The sequence below is a fragment of the Arvicola amphibius genome, chromosome 1 (genome assembly GCF_903992535.2).
Source record: "Arvicola amphibius chromosome 1, mArvAmp1.2, whole genome shotgun sequence".
Lineage (NCBI taxonomy): Eukaryota > Metazoa > Chordata > Mammalia > Rodentia > Cricetidae > Arvicola > Arvicola amphibius.
In genome coordinates, this window is record NC_052047.1 from 38,712,280 (window position 1) to 38,726,787 (window position 14,508).

A 14,508-nucleotide genomic window follows, 5' to 3' on the forward strand; every position below is an offset into this window, starting at 1 on the left:
TATGCTTGTCAGGTGGATTCTTGATGTACACTAGCTCTTGCCATGTTTGCGGTCATTGTGAGGATACCCTCAACTGCTGAGTGCTTAGTCACTTAGATGCTGCATAGAAACAGGTGCTGCTTCCACCACATCCACCCCCAAACCACATGGACCTTGAGGTGTGTCCCTGACGCAGGGTCTGTCTCATTTTGGTAACCAGCTTTATCTGGGAGACAGCAGAAACTACGGAGGAGTCCTGGAGCATTTGAAAAGAGCCAAGTCTTACAGGTGATGAGGACATTTTAGATGAAGTCACAGGGAGAGAAGATCAGGTAACAGTCGTAAAGGCTACAAAGATACATTGGTATATGACCACACGCTCGAGACGGATGAAGCATGATTTCCAGAGTCCGATAACGGCTAGTGTGGACCACAGTGTGTACCTGAAATTAACTTGCTGAAGCTCTTATTCTGTGTGATTGCCTTTGGAGTTAAGATTTTCAGAGACTGGATGAGGTCATATGGGTAGTGACCTGTCTGGGAGGACTTGGGGACGTGATGGTGTTAAGGCGAGGGAGAGAGGCAGTGAGTCCCCACCCTCCATTAGCTGCTGTGTTACGTCAGGATGAGGCCGCCAGCCAAAAGTTAAGAACAGAATAGGTTAATACCTCTGCACCTCCATCGGGGGCTTTGGAAGACCACATTTCTGTTGTCTGAGCTACCCACCCAATGGAATTTTGTTGTGTCAGCTGATCCATTCAGAAAAGGATGTTTGCGATGAGACACCCCACCCACATACTTAATTTTATAAATTTGTTTCATGGGCTCAAGAAGAAAGCATGGTAAAAGGTCAAGAAAAAAATGTTGTACTTCTAGGATGACCCCAGGTGTTCAATGTTCACTTTTGAATGGGAAATAATGGGCATGGTTCAGAGGCCTGAGCATCTTCTGGGTGGAAGACACTTTATCCATGACCGGGACATGGTGGGAGACCTCTGCTGCTTGTGAAAGGGCTCACCATCTAGAGATGTGATCACTACTTCCTGAGCACCCAAGTCCTCAACTTGACACCAGGGACCTAAGGAGAGTTTATAGTCCAGCAAGAGAGCAAAGGACAAAAATCAATGACCAGCCAGGTTATCGTGGCTCATGCCCACAATTCCAGGATGCTGGAGGCTGAGCCAGGAGGCTCAACCTATGAGTTTGAGGCTAACCTGAGCTACATTTTAATTTCCAGGCTAACTTGGAGTAAGACTCTATGTCTCTCTCTTTCATACACACACACACACACACACACACACACACACACACACACACACCAAACAAAAACCCTGAAAAACCAACAAAAACCCTTAGATGACCACTAAAGTGTTATAGCACTAGACTTAAAGATGTCAGAGAATAGTCTAAATAGGCAAAGGACTCCTTAGATTACTTGAAGAGATGAGGAAGTCTTCTTGGTGAAGATTTGGCAGCAGGTGGTACTTGTGAATTTTCAGAGCACATTCCATGGGGAATGCAATAGAAAGGAAGCTGTCTGTCCGTCCTTCTGTCTGTCCCTTCTTCCTTTTTTCCTCCCTCCCTCTTTCTCATCCTTCGAGACAGAGCCTTGTTATATATCACTGTCTAGCCTCAAGTTCATGTCAAATTTCCTGCCTTAGCCTCTCAAGTGCCGGGTTACAGGCATGTGCTACCAGGCCTGGCTCTCTCTTAGACCCATTCCTTCCAGCCATGGCTATTTCTTATGCTCTGTTTTAAGGCAATATCAAATTTCTGTCAATACCCAGATTACAGTACTGTTTTCTAGACTGTCTCTGTATCCGTTCATGTCCCCTTCCAACACCTTAGCTACACAGTCATAAGATCCTTTTAGACCACAGACCTGAACAGTTACCATCACTGCTCCACCTTAAACCTTCCCAGAGATGCCCAATGCCTCAAGATTTTTTTAAAAGATTTATTTATTAATTAGGCATACAGTGTTCTATATGCCTGCAGGCCAGAAGAGGGCACCAGATCTCATTACAGGTGGCTGTGAGTCACTATGTGGTTGCTGGGAATTGAACTCAGGACCTCTGCAAGAGCAGCTGAGTGCTCTTAACTGTTGAGCCATCTCTGCAGCCCCTGCCTCAGGATATTTAATATCATGCAATAGTGAAGATGACAGTAGAAAGACTAAGTTTACATAGCACGTCTTACATACCAGCTGCTAACTGACATTTTATATAGCTATCCTTCATCCTCATTCCACAGTTTTGAATGCTGCTCCCTTGACAAAATTTATTAGTAACTCAAACACCAGTGCTCAGATGATGCTGTGTGGCAGCCACACATGGGCTTGTGCAGAGCGGCAAAAAGGAGACTGATCTGGCCTCTGTGTCTCTAGCGGAGCTCACACAGGGTAGATTTCTGTCTCCTTGCCTGACTTCTTATTCTGCATAAGCGCATTCTCTGCAGTCCATTTTGTGTCCCATTTTTGTTTGTTTTGCTGTTCAAAGGCCCCAAGCACAGCACCAAGGAGCTGTCCCGTGGTGCTAAGTTAACGAAGGCTGTGGTGTGCTTCATAGAAGAAACAGATACAACAGATAAGTCTCATCCTGGAGTGAGCTACAGTGCTGCTAGCCTCAAATCAGCTTAAAAGGTGAATTAGCAATGTTTTCAAATGAAAGAAAAACATCAAACAAGGCCCTGTGTACTGATGAGCCGCTGAAAATGGGATGGGACCGGGCCAGCGACCTGCCAGCGGTGGTTTGGAATCCACCAAGGTCCTGCTTACAGCGACCTGCAGAGAAATCTCGCAACTGTAGTGAGCTGTAAGCACTGACTGTAATCACTCACTTCAAGCTAAGAGCCTTGTAGAGTAGCTCACGTGAAGCTCACAGACCTTCATGATCCTCTAGGGCACCACTGCCTGTCTCTTTGCCTGGCCATACAGCTCCCTTCACGTCTTTTCCTAATCTCGTCACTGGCTGTTCACTTTGCTTTTTCATCTCACCTCACACACTCCCCCCCACCCCCCAGTTTAGAAATCTATTATCCTATTTGCATATGACCTTCCCAGTGCATTTTTTTTTCAGCCTAAACTTAAATAGATTTATTTTATTGGTTATTAAATGAGAGTCCTGGGGCTGGAGAGCCCAATACAGCTAGAAACAAACGGAACCAGTTACACGACACCTTTGAGCATGAGAGATCTGCTGTGCTAAGAGATGGTGGCCTTAGTATTTAGAACCCACAGTTGATGGAAAGGTCCAGGATGTAGCCGTGAAAGGGGGTTGAGATGTAGAAGAAATGAGATCCCTGGACACACTCGGGCCCACAGTATTGAACGATGCAGAGTGGCTATGGGGCCAGGTCCTCACACTCTTGGACTGAGTGGCAGTAAGAATAGACAGGCAGATGGCATGAATCTGAGAGGATGAAAGAACTCTGCGGAGATGGGACAACATGATGGTCTAGAACTTTCCAGAAGGAGAAAGGATAATGGCTACACTGTGGCTGAGATACATGGAGTAGGGTGTAACAGGCTGGGTGCCTGGAGCTGAAATGGAGGAGATGGTCCCACAAGTCAGTCAGCACAGGGAGGAGAGTCAGAAATAAATGGAAAGAAAGTGCAATTGGTTGCTTGGGTCATTTCCATGACAAATACTCAGGGGATTATTTAAAAGGAAGAAGGATTTATTGTGACTTAGTTTTCTAGCCTGAGTCCAGGGTTAGCTGATGCACTGTTCTGGGCATGAGGTCAGGCAGAAGATCATGGTTGTGGGAACATATGCCAAAGAGCAGCCAGGACACAGAGAGAGTCAGGAAGACACCACTGCAAGATAGAGTCCCCAGTGACACGCCCTGAGAGGGCTACTTCCTCCTGCTAGGTGTTTCCTCCTAAAATGTCCAGCACCTCCCCGAATACCTCGGCCCAGCTGGGTGGGTACCAAGCCTCCGACACATAAGCCTGAGGGATGCATTTCCTATTCAAACTGTAACAGAAGGTCTAACCCAGGACCTGGTTCCTCACCTGCCAGATACCCGGGCGTCTCCTGAGGGCTGGGCACTGTGGGTGGCTTCTGAAGCCATATGAAAGGTGCATTTCTAACAAATTCTTAGAGGGCTGAGGCTGCAATCCTGTGAAGACACACAGAGCCAGTGTGCTGTGGGGAGGGCAGTGAACGGCACGGGAGACGTCCCAACCTCTTTGGGCAAGTGGGAATCTCTCACTGTGAAGATCTGGTTGGTTTGCTGTCTCGCCACACACATTTGTCATTCTCTTCCCAACAATAAAAGTAGAAAATAATCATGAGGAGCTGCAGAGGGAGCTGGCAAGATGGCTAAGCAGGGCAGTGCCATTGTCAAGACTGAGGTCCCGAGTTCAAGGCCCCGGTCAAGGCCTCTTGTGGCAGAAGAGAACCGATTCCTATAAGCTGTCTTTTGATTTCCACACAGGCACACGCGCGCGTGCACACACACACACAAAATCAAATAAAAATTTAAAAATGTTAAGGCAACAAACTAGCAACGAAAAGCTTTAAATCACGTAATCGAACTGAAATCTGAATGAGCCCAAAAGAAGCCGACTTGGGGACCCGCTCTGTCCACTGACTTCAATGTTACACAAAACAAAAGAGAATTCATGAAAAATGGCCAGGACAGACTGCTCCACAGCGCATGAAATGGAAAATGCTAGCTTACCTGCTGGGGAGCTGGGGTCCATTAGGCTTCTACGGTGTTTAACTTCTCTTCCTGCAACAACAACAAAGCGGAAAACTGAGGGATACTTGTTGCCTCATTTTCACAGCAAGGCTGCACGGGGAGATGGCAGAAGGATGGCTTTCCCGAGGGGCGAAGGGCAATGATGTTGCCCTAGGGTTTCTGGCCTGGAATAACCCAGGCAGGCAAGAGGTCCAGGGTTTGTTAGGCCTGACTTGGCAGCCCAGCTCCGGGCACTTAGCAATCAATCAACAATTAACTAACATCTCAGTGTTCCCATTCATAAAATGAGATTGTAATGAGATTTAAATGACATAGCATGTAAGCTGTTCACCACACACTGGGCATGTTGGACTTGTTAACACTATGGACTATATCTGAACATCTGAAGGCTTATGTTCCCTTTAGAATTCAAATGCTGAAACAATCCCCAGCATCAAAAAGGTGAGGCCTTTGGGAAGCCAGGGGACATGAGGGCAGGGTCCTGCCAAAGAGGCCCTAGGGAGCTCCCTTGGCCTTCACCAAGCAAGATCACCATAAAATGATAGCTATCTAGGACATAGGAACTTAGCAGAAACCAGTCTGCTAGAGCCTTGATCTTAGACTTCCCAGCCTCCAGAACTGTGAGAAAGATATTTCTGTTGTTTACAAACTCCCGATCCAGGGTGTTTTGTTATAGTAGCTTAGACATATTAACATACTTGTGGGTGGTGCTCATAAACACCGCTTAGCAATATGCCTCCACTATGATGGACATAGTGTCAACTAAGGAAGGAAAGAAGGAGGAAGGAAGGAGAAAGACGAGATAGACAGATAGATAGATAGATAGATAGATAGATAGATAGATAGATAGATAGATAGACAGACAGACAGACAGATAGATAGATAGATAGATAGATAGGGGAAGGGGGGAGAGAGAGAATGAGAGAGAGAGGGAGAGAGAGAGAGAGAGAGAGAGAGAGAGAGAGAGAGAGAGAGAGAGAGAGAGAGAGAGAGAGGAATTAAATTAAAAGAATTTGCTCCTTGGGGATGTATCAAGCAATGCTTCAACTAGTAAAAGTATAAACATTTAATAAAATACATAATTTAGAAAATATCTTTATAGTGAAAATGGTGTATAGAGTTTAGAAGGCAAAGAAACGTTCAGATTTTCACTTCTCTATAGTAAAGTACTTCACGATATACAGACACAGTTTAGGACTTGCTTTTATTCTACTTTCAAGTAACTAACAAGATAATAAACTCTAACCTACCATATAACACCAGATGGTTACACACACTCAGTGATTCGATTTCATATTCTATTAGCCATGACTTTTTAGTCACTATCTATTTTTATTATATAGTAGTTCCCTTAAAATTGAAAACATTAATTGAATATCCCTCATCCGATTGTTCTTAACTTTTACTACACTTTTACTTTTAATTATTTATCACGAGCATTCTGAGTACATTCTGTCCTTTTTGGTAAGGACAGCAAGAGTAAGGTAAAGTGTATACCTTCAGGGAGCAATCCATCTATACTGGGAGAGCAAGGTGGCAAGAAAGCTCACACACAACTCCAATGGTCTGTAGTGCATAAATAACACCGGCCATATCCCGGAGACTCAGCACTGAGAGACTGTACCACAGGGCAGTTCTGAGATGCTGACGTTCTGAGTCAGGAAGACAGGCAACTGGTGATGGCCAGTTATGACAGGAAGGCCTGTAGGCAGACCGAGGCAGGACAAAGAGGAAGCAAGGGGTGCTGTTTACTTAGCCAACAAAGAATTCTGAACTCCTGCTTTGTGTCAAAGTACCAGGAAGCTGTGGTAAATGCTGTGTGGCTTGCACTACAGAGTGACAACCTCCTGGGAGGGGGAATGAGTCTTCTGGATTCTTGAAGTTTATTTATTTATTTTTTGATTTTTTTAAATTTCATTTTACATTACATCCACAGTTCTACCCCGCCACCCTTCTCCTTCTCCCCCCAACTCTGGTCTCCCCCAGCCCTCCCCTTCCACTCCTCCCAAGGGGTAAGGGCTCCCATAGGGAGTCCACAAAGTCTGGCACATTAAGGTGGGGCAGGACCCAGCCCCTCCTCCCTGCATTAAGGCTGAGCATGGCTCCCCACCTTAGGGAATTGGCTCCAGCAAACCAGCTCACGCACCAGGGAGAGATCCTGGTCCCACTGCCAGGGGCCTCTCATACCAAGCTTCACCACTGCCTCCCACATACGGAGGGCCTAGTTCGGTCCCAAGAGCTCCACAGCTGCTGGTCTAGAGTCCCTGAGTTTCTATGAGCTTGGTTCAGCAGATTTCTCCATCACGATCTTGACCTCCCTTGCTCATATATTCCATCCTCCCCCCCTCTCTCTTCGATTGAATTTCCTGAGCTCGGCCTGGTGCTTGGTTGTGGATCTCTGTGTCTGGTTCTGACAGTTGCTGGATGAAGACTCTATGATGATAGTTGGGGTATTCACTAATGTGATTATAGGGGCAGGTCAGTTTGGGCTCTCTCTCCACTACTGCTAGGAGTCTTAGTTGGGGTCATCTTTGTGGATTCTTGGGAATTTCCTTAGCACCAGGTTTCTCTCCCTAACCTCATCTCCTCTCTCTCTATCAAGATCTCTTTCATTGCTCTCCCACTCCATCCTTCTCCCAAAGAGCCAATCAGTGAGGAGTCTGGAGGGGTCAAGGGTTTTTCACTTGGGCAGGTCTGCAGTGCTCCATGGAGAAAGACTGGAAGAAGGAAGGCAGTTCTGTGTGGATGGACTAAAAAGTTGGGGGCCAAAGATGCAGAAGGAGCAATAGAGATGTTTGAGAGAGGTGGCCCCAGCAAGGGCTCAATGCGGAGGGCCTCAGCCTTATTTCCTGGTGTGGTATCTCAGAGGAATTGATGATGTCATGTTTCTGCTTTGAAAAAAAAGATATTGAGCTATCTGTTGGAGGCTACTCTTCAACGTCCACAGCTTTGCAGGGAGTCAAGTAGGTGCTAAAGACGAAAAACATGAAAGGTCAATATGTCACTCTCCTCGACCTACCATTGGGCATGTCCCATGGTGGGTAGACAGATATTACAGCCAGAGACAGAGCGTCATGGGAAACAGCTGGAAGCAGGCAATTAGAGTGACAGGTATGCATCCAGCTGAGCTAAGGATAGACCCCTTGAGAGAGCAGCATTTAAACTACAAGGACTGGAGAGACGGCTCAGCAGTTAGAAAGCATGCTGCTCTTCCAGAAGACCTAAGCTGGGTTCCCCGCACCCACATTGGGCAACTCACTATGGCCTGGACTCTGGCTCTAGGTGATTCGTCTGATGCCCTCTTTGGGCTTCCAGGATCCAATACATGGGTGGTATCTGTCTTGTCCAGCATAGTTTTCATCAAGCCCGTCCTGGGCAGGGGCCTTGAGTGGCTAGGTGCTGCCTGTCAAGTCATTACAACCTTCAGTTATGCCTCCAAGGTCTCCGTTATGCAACACTCATGGATTTCCCCAATAATCTCTAGAATTCTACCTGATTCTATTTCCAGCCAGCAGGGTGGGTTTCAAAGGCTTTCAAGCCTTTACCTATATTATCTCCTTCGGGGCCTCCTTGCCCATCAATACTCTGAAAAATTCCCTTTATGCTTCAAGACATAAAGCTTACAATCAAAACATAAATAAATAAGCATGAGACCTGGTGATATAATACAGCAGCTGGCAAAGTGCTGTCTACCTGTCGGAATGTTCCAGAGCTGCATAGTCCCATAATGGTAATTGCTGGCCACGTGTAGCTCTTTTAATTTAAATCACTGAGAATTAGATACAGTCAGATGCTTGGTTCCCCAGCGGCACTACCCAGCCACACTGCATGTGCTGTGTGTGCGTAGATGCTAACATATTGGCTATTGGGGAAAGAGCACATTGAGCGTTCTACTGGCTAGAGCTCTTTAGTGATCTTTCCCCCAGCACATTCGAGGACATTAAACCCCAAGAGGCATCATGTCCCTTGTCTGTATTGCCTGGTATTTCCCCAGCCACTGCTCACGGAATAGACTCTGTACTCTGTCTGCTGTTTTGTTCCCAGGTGGTGCCACGCCTGAGCTGAGAACTCAGCGAGTTCATGACTGGACTCCCAGCAGACGTCAGGAAAATGTGGCTAGTGGCTCAGTTTGCACATCTTTGAAAAGGTACTGTCATCAGAAAGATGGGGTTAGCCCTACAGCCAGAAAGTTCTGAACTGGAATCTTACTGTCATCACTTCTGAGCTGTGTTGCCTGGAGCAGATCTCTCAACCTCTATGCTATGCCTCTGCTCCTTCAGTTGAAGTTTGCACGTCATGGTAACTCAGGATTGGCAGGTGATAAGGTACAGATATGGCAGCTGCCATTCCCGTTGCCGCATGCAATGAGGACATTGGTCTCCAGGAGGCCCTCTTATGGAAGCGGGCTGGCACTCCTTACCTCTCCTGTTCATCACAACTGAATTTTCTGTTTTTTTCTTCAAGGGTTTGTCATTACCAGAGAGCTCAAGTACCTATCGCAGGAAGAGGAATTTCTGCTTCAAGAAAGGTGAAGGAGACGGGTGGTGGCGGTGCACGCCTTTTGTCCCAGCACTCAGGAGGCAGAGGCAGGTAGATCTCTGTAAGCTCGAGTCCAGCCTGGTCTACAGATTGAGTTCCAGGACAGCCAGAGATGTTACACAGAGAAACCCTGTCCCTAAAAAGAGAGAGAGGGAGAGAGAAAGAGAGAGAGAGAGAGAGAGAGAGAGAGAGAGAGAGAGAGAGAGAGAGAGAGAGAGAGGAAAGAAGAGTGAAGGAAGAGGTGCTAATATTTACTAGAGGACATGTTTACATGTCAGGGACAATGACAGGCTCACGCATAGGTAGTTTACGGTCATTCTACAGTCTGTCCCCCTGAGGCCTGGGGAGGGTGGAAGGACGCGAGAATGGTATGTGGAGAAGGTTTGTGGGTGGCGTCAAGAAAGCTGGGTAGGATTCAAATTTAGAAGACGGGCTCAGGTTAGATCAGGACGGCCTTGAATGCCAGGCCTCAAGACTGGCAGCCTAAAACTAGTGGCCCCATGCTGGCTTCCCTGGCCGGCATGACGGAGGGGAACTGAGCCAGCCGTGACTTAATTGTAGATTGGTTTTGGCCTCAGTTTTTATCACAGCCTTTTTCTATAACCTTCTGTTCTCTTCACGAGAGGGAAACCGATTTCCTTCCAAAAGGCATTACATTCTGAACATGATAAGCCTGAGCTGGCACCCGGCGCTTTTCCTTGTAATTGGCAAACACATTCAGGTTGGGCCTCTGTTTTCCTTTGATGGCTTCCCACCCCCAACCCTAAGCAAGGCCAGTATCTGAACAGAAAGAAAAGATCTCACGCAGGGCTCCTTTCTCCCAACAAGCTTTGCAACATCTTCCTTGGATACAGTTCAGCTGGGGGCCTTCCCTGTATTCCAAGAGGAATTCCTGGTCCTCACAGAGGGGTCTTTGTTGTCGGGGGTTATGAGAAGCTAACCGCTTGCTTCGCACAAGGAAGTATCTTTTCCTTGTGTGAAGTCATGATCAAAGAGGCCCGTGAGTGAAAGCTGGGAAACAAAGCGGTGATTTACATCTAGACCAGCTACAGGGGAAAGGGCGGCCCTGCTGGATCGGCTCAGCGTGGAGCCTGACTTTTTACTCAACTCCTAGTGGAGTTCACTTTCTAAGGTGTATTTATTTTTAACTTGTGTGCATGAGTGTTTGCCTGCGTGTGTTTGCACACCCCGTGCGCACGATGCCTAGAGAAGCTAGAAGTCGAGACAGCTACCCTGGAGCTGGAGGTGTGGATGCTTTTGAGCAGCCTTGTGGGTGAGAACCAAGTCTTGGTCCTCTACAAGAGCAGCAAGTACTCTTAACTGCTGAGCCAGTCCTGATGGATATTAAAATTTAGTACTTAGCATTTGTATAATTTTGGATTTTCTGTCGTGTTTTCCTGTGTCCATGTGTGTGGTGTAAGTGTATGTGTGTTTGTGTGTGCACATGTGTGAATGCACGTGCGTGTGTGCATGAGTGTGGAGGTTTATATCAGCGCCCTCGTTTACCATCCTCCACTTCTCCATGTAGCAGAGCTTCCTGATTAGCTAGGCTGGCCAGCCCCAGAGCACCGGGGATTTTTGCCTCCTTATTCCTTTGGCTTTTTCCAGTATATACATACATACACACACACACACACACACACACACACACACACATATATATTTAAGCACAAAATCCTCTGTTCACAAACATCTCAGATCTTGTTAAAAGTCTTAAAGAACTTGTTTGAGTTACATGGCAAAACCTGTTTCAAAAACCAAAAATAACATATGTATATATTTATAGATATAATCAATATACATGTAAAATAGACCCATATACACACACATACACTCTATGCATAACAATCACACAGAGTTTGGGGAAAAGCAGGAAAGAAAAGGTTAGTCTTAGTTATAGCAGGCTAAACTTGTGTTATGTGCTCAATTTTCTCTCTATGGTGTGTCAGGTAATTTTTATGAAGCTATGACCAAAATTCCCAAGAGAACAAGTATAGAGAAGAAGGCTGTATTTTGACTTGTAATTTCAGGGGCTTCAATCTCTGGGGGCTTGGTCAGAGCATCATGTTGGTAGATGCAAATGGTAGAGGCTGATTTACTCATAATGGTCAGAGAGTGAGGAAGGGAGCAAGAATAACCTTAAAAGACACCCCCTGCCTCCCCTCTCCTCCGTGTGACCTACTTCTTCCAACTAGATTCTACCACCTAAAGTTCCCAGAATCTCTCAATACTGCCACCACCTGGGGACCAAGCATTTAGCCCATGAGCCTGTGAGGGGAAATTTCATGTTCAAACCATAGCATATGGTATATTTTTATGTCCAATTGAAGGTCAATTTTGTATAATATATAAGTAACTTCATGTCCTACCCTCCTCGTGCAACATGGCACATCTGTCTTCTTCTATGGCAATCTATGATGTCTGCAATGAATATCAAAAGCAGCTACAAACTATTCCAAGGGTGACCCCCAGCCAATTCACTAACCATTCTTCTCTAGAGCCTGGCCTTTTGGACACTTTCTATTGTTGGTAACGTTCTTGCACTTTTCAAGTTCAAGATAGTCTTTAGGGCTATCAATACTATATGTATTTGATGGGTGCTGGTTCTCCACCCTGCCCCCCCAAGACACGAAAGTCAAAGAACAATTTAGGAAGAAGAATCTTGGGAATGGGAGAGGGACAAGGAAGGGTAAGACTATGTCTATGCAAATATGATCAAAGTACATTATGCATATATATGAAAATGTCATAATAAAACCCACTATACATAATTAGTATATGCTCACAAAAACATAAAAAGTTTTCCATTTCTGTATGGATCAACTATCTCATCTTAGATGCCCTGTCAGGGGAGCACATAAACAAACAAACAAAAATCCCACATTGCACACCCTCAAAGAGCAAAATCTCAAGAGGTCGAAACTTCGCTAAAGTTGCCCTGTTAGCATCGTTTGTGATGAGTTAGGTAAAATGGCTGTCCTGATAAATAGCCTGACATAATCTCAATATTTAAAGCCTGAAAACAAAACCCTTCTGTCTAACCACCAGTAGGAAAATGTGCACTGTAAGAACTCCATCTGGCAAGCTAGCTACTTTCCAAAGGGAGCAAGAGCTTTGCATGCAAGGTTTGTCTCCATTAGAAGCCTGCTCATCCTTGAGTCAAATACAACTTACTCAGGTATTATTTTTATCCCTTCCTCTTAAGAATTCAACTCCCAGGGAAGGAAAACAGTTTCCCAGAAAATACTGCATGAATTCCTGGCTGGTTATCTCTCCATTCATCTCTTCTCCTCCCCTCTCCTCATTTTTCTTTTTCCCCCCTCCACTCCATTCCCCACTTTCATTTAATACCAAATGCTAGATTTTCATGCATACTGGGAAGGAGGGAAATTCTCAAAGTTCTGCTGCTCAAAGAAGATTTGCTTATTTCTATGATTTCTACGGGAGAAGCAACAACAGCCCCACCTTCTGCAGTGTGGAATGTGACACGGAAACAGCTTGTGGGAACCGTTTAAAATGAATTAGAGTAGACAAATAACTCAGCCTATAAAAACAAGCCCTGCAACCCGCAGATCACAAGGGCACCTCCAGAAAGTGGCGTGGGGTATAAGCAAACCAAATCTGGGAACCGATAAGATCTTCCTTTTAATTCACTCTAAGTAAACACAGGACACTAGAATGACTACATTTTAATCCTTAACATTTTCTTAGCAGAACACACTAATTTGTGACGTGTATCCGTTTACTGTTCTTCATGGGAAAATCTTATTCTATAAGCCAGAGGTGGCTGGAAATGGATTGTCTTTTCTTCATGTTAGGGGTTCCTGTGCAGCAAAGCAAGAGACTTCTCTGCAGCCTGCTTTTGGGTTGTTTGACAGTATTTGCTCTTCATAGAGGAAACATAGAAAATCCAACACCAGACAATGTATTTTTTCCATTTGTTTGTTTGTTTGTTGTTGTTGTTTAACCACGTTGCTATTTCAACTGTATTCAAAGTGATATTATTGGAAAGGTTTTCACTCTGTGGTTCAGGCAGGAGTCAAGTTTGCAAAGCAATTCTATCTTACAGGCAGTGGTGTGTTGGCAAATGTTTAACAACTGGTTTGACAGAAAAACAAAGATATTGACTATAAATAAGAAGTAAAAAACTTATGGCACACAAATACAAACATGTATTTACAGAATAAAGTGGGACTGGGAGATGCACAGGGAAAGAGCACTTACTATGCAAATATGAAGACCTGAGTCTAGATCCCCAGCACACACATGTAAAGCCAGGCACGGCCATGACACACACCTAAAAACCTTGTCGCTTTTGTGAGAGGCGGTGGCTGCCCAACTGACCCATGTGTGACCAGCATTAGAATCTAACATTTCACATGCTACCCCCACATCACCCCACTCTAAAAGCCTGCCCCCAACGGGCTCAGCAGAAACAAAACCCTTGGGAGAAATGTTAGAACATTTTAGAAATAACTAGGTTTTGGGATTTACTGACTTCATATTTAATATAATTTATCTAATTCTACTTTTAAATACTTCAAATGTAAATGTTATTAAAATATCATCAAGTTGTTGAGATTCCAGAACCCGACAGCCAGCCAGTCCTGGCTAGTTGTGGCACAAGCTTGCCAGGTTTTGTGATTGGAGGGCAAAAGTACTTCCCAGGCAATTTTCCCTCAGCCACAGGCCACTAACCTCCCGTTAATAGTCACCTAAAGGCCCGACTTCCCCTGCTGTGAGTTAATCAGTCTCAGGAGGGTAGGGTGTTCCCAAGAGAAAGCTAACAGCGAAAAGAACCTGGGGAAACCTACTCTAGGTCATGCAGCCTTGAGGACGTGCTCAGCCGCCCCTTCTAATGGAGAATGGAGAATGACGAGAATTGAGTTCCTGGGCAACCATAGATGGGAGGTGACACATACAAAGATGCAGGGACAGAGACCCAGAGGTAGCCCACCCTCGGTAACACGTGCAGTGTTAGATTCCAATGCTGGTCACACACGGGTCCGTCGGGCAACCACTGCCTCTCCCAAAAGAGACAAGGTTCTCAGGTGTTTGTCATTGATTGATGGCTCTGAGGAAAGCCTGGTACATGCAGTTTGCACACCTGGCTTACAGGGTCACTGATTTTATCTTGTTCTTTCCCTGAATGTGAGCATATACAGGGGAGTTTCAGCACAGATCCAAAGAGTAACTTCCCAGGATCAGTATTTTATGTAGGGACCAAGCAGAGTCCACTAGACACTGAAAGCTGAGAAGATTTCGTTGCAGGATTGGAGAGAT

At 45.5% G+C, this 14,508-nt stretch overlaps 1 protein-coding gene across 2 annotated transcripts in view; it reads right to left on the bottom strand.

Moving 5' to 3' along the window:
- The window catches only part of C1H4orf19 (chromosome 1 C4orf19 homolog), an 81,859-nt gene that overhangs the window by 17,266 nt on the left and 50,085 nt on the right, over positions 1–14,508 (bottom strand). The window contains exon 2 of one of the 2 annotated variants that reach the window (XM_038330431.2): positions 4,666–4,716. The exons of the other annotated variant lie outside the window; for it this stretch is intronic. The gene's annotated coding sequence lies outside the window, so the exon portion shown is untranslated. The remainder of the gene's footprint in view (positions 1–4,665; positions 4,717–14,508) is intronic. 2 annotated transcript variants of the gene reach the window in all.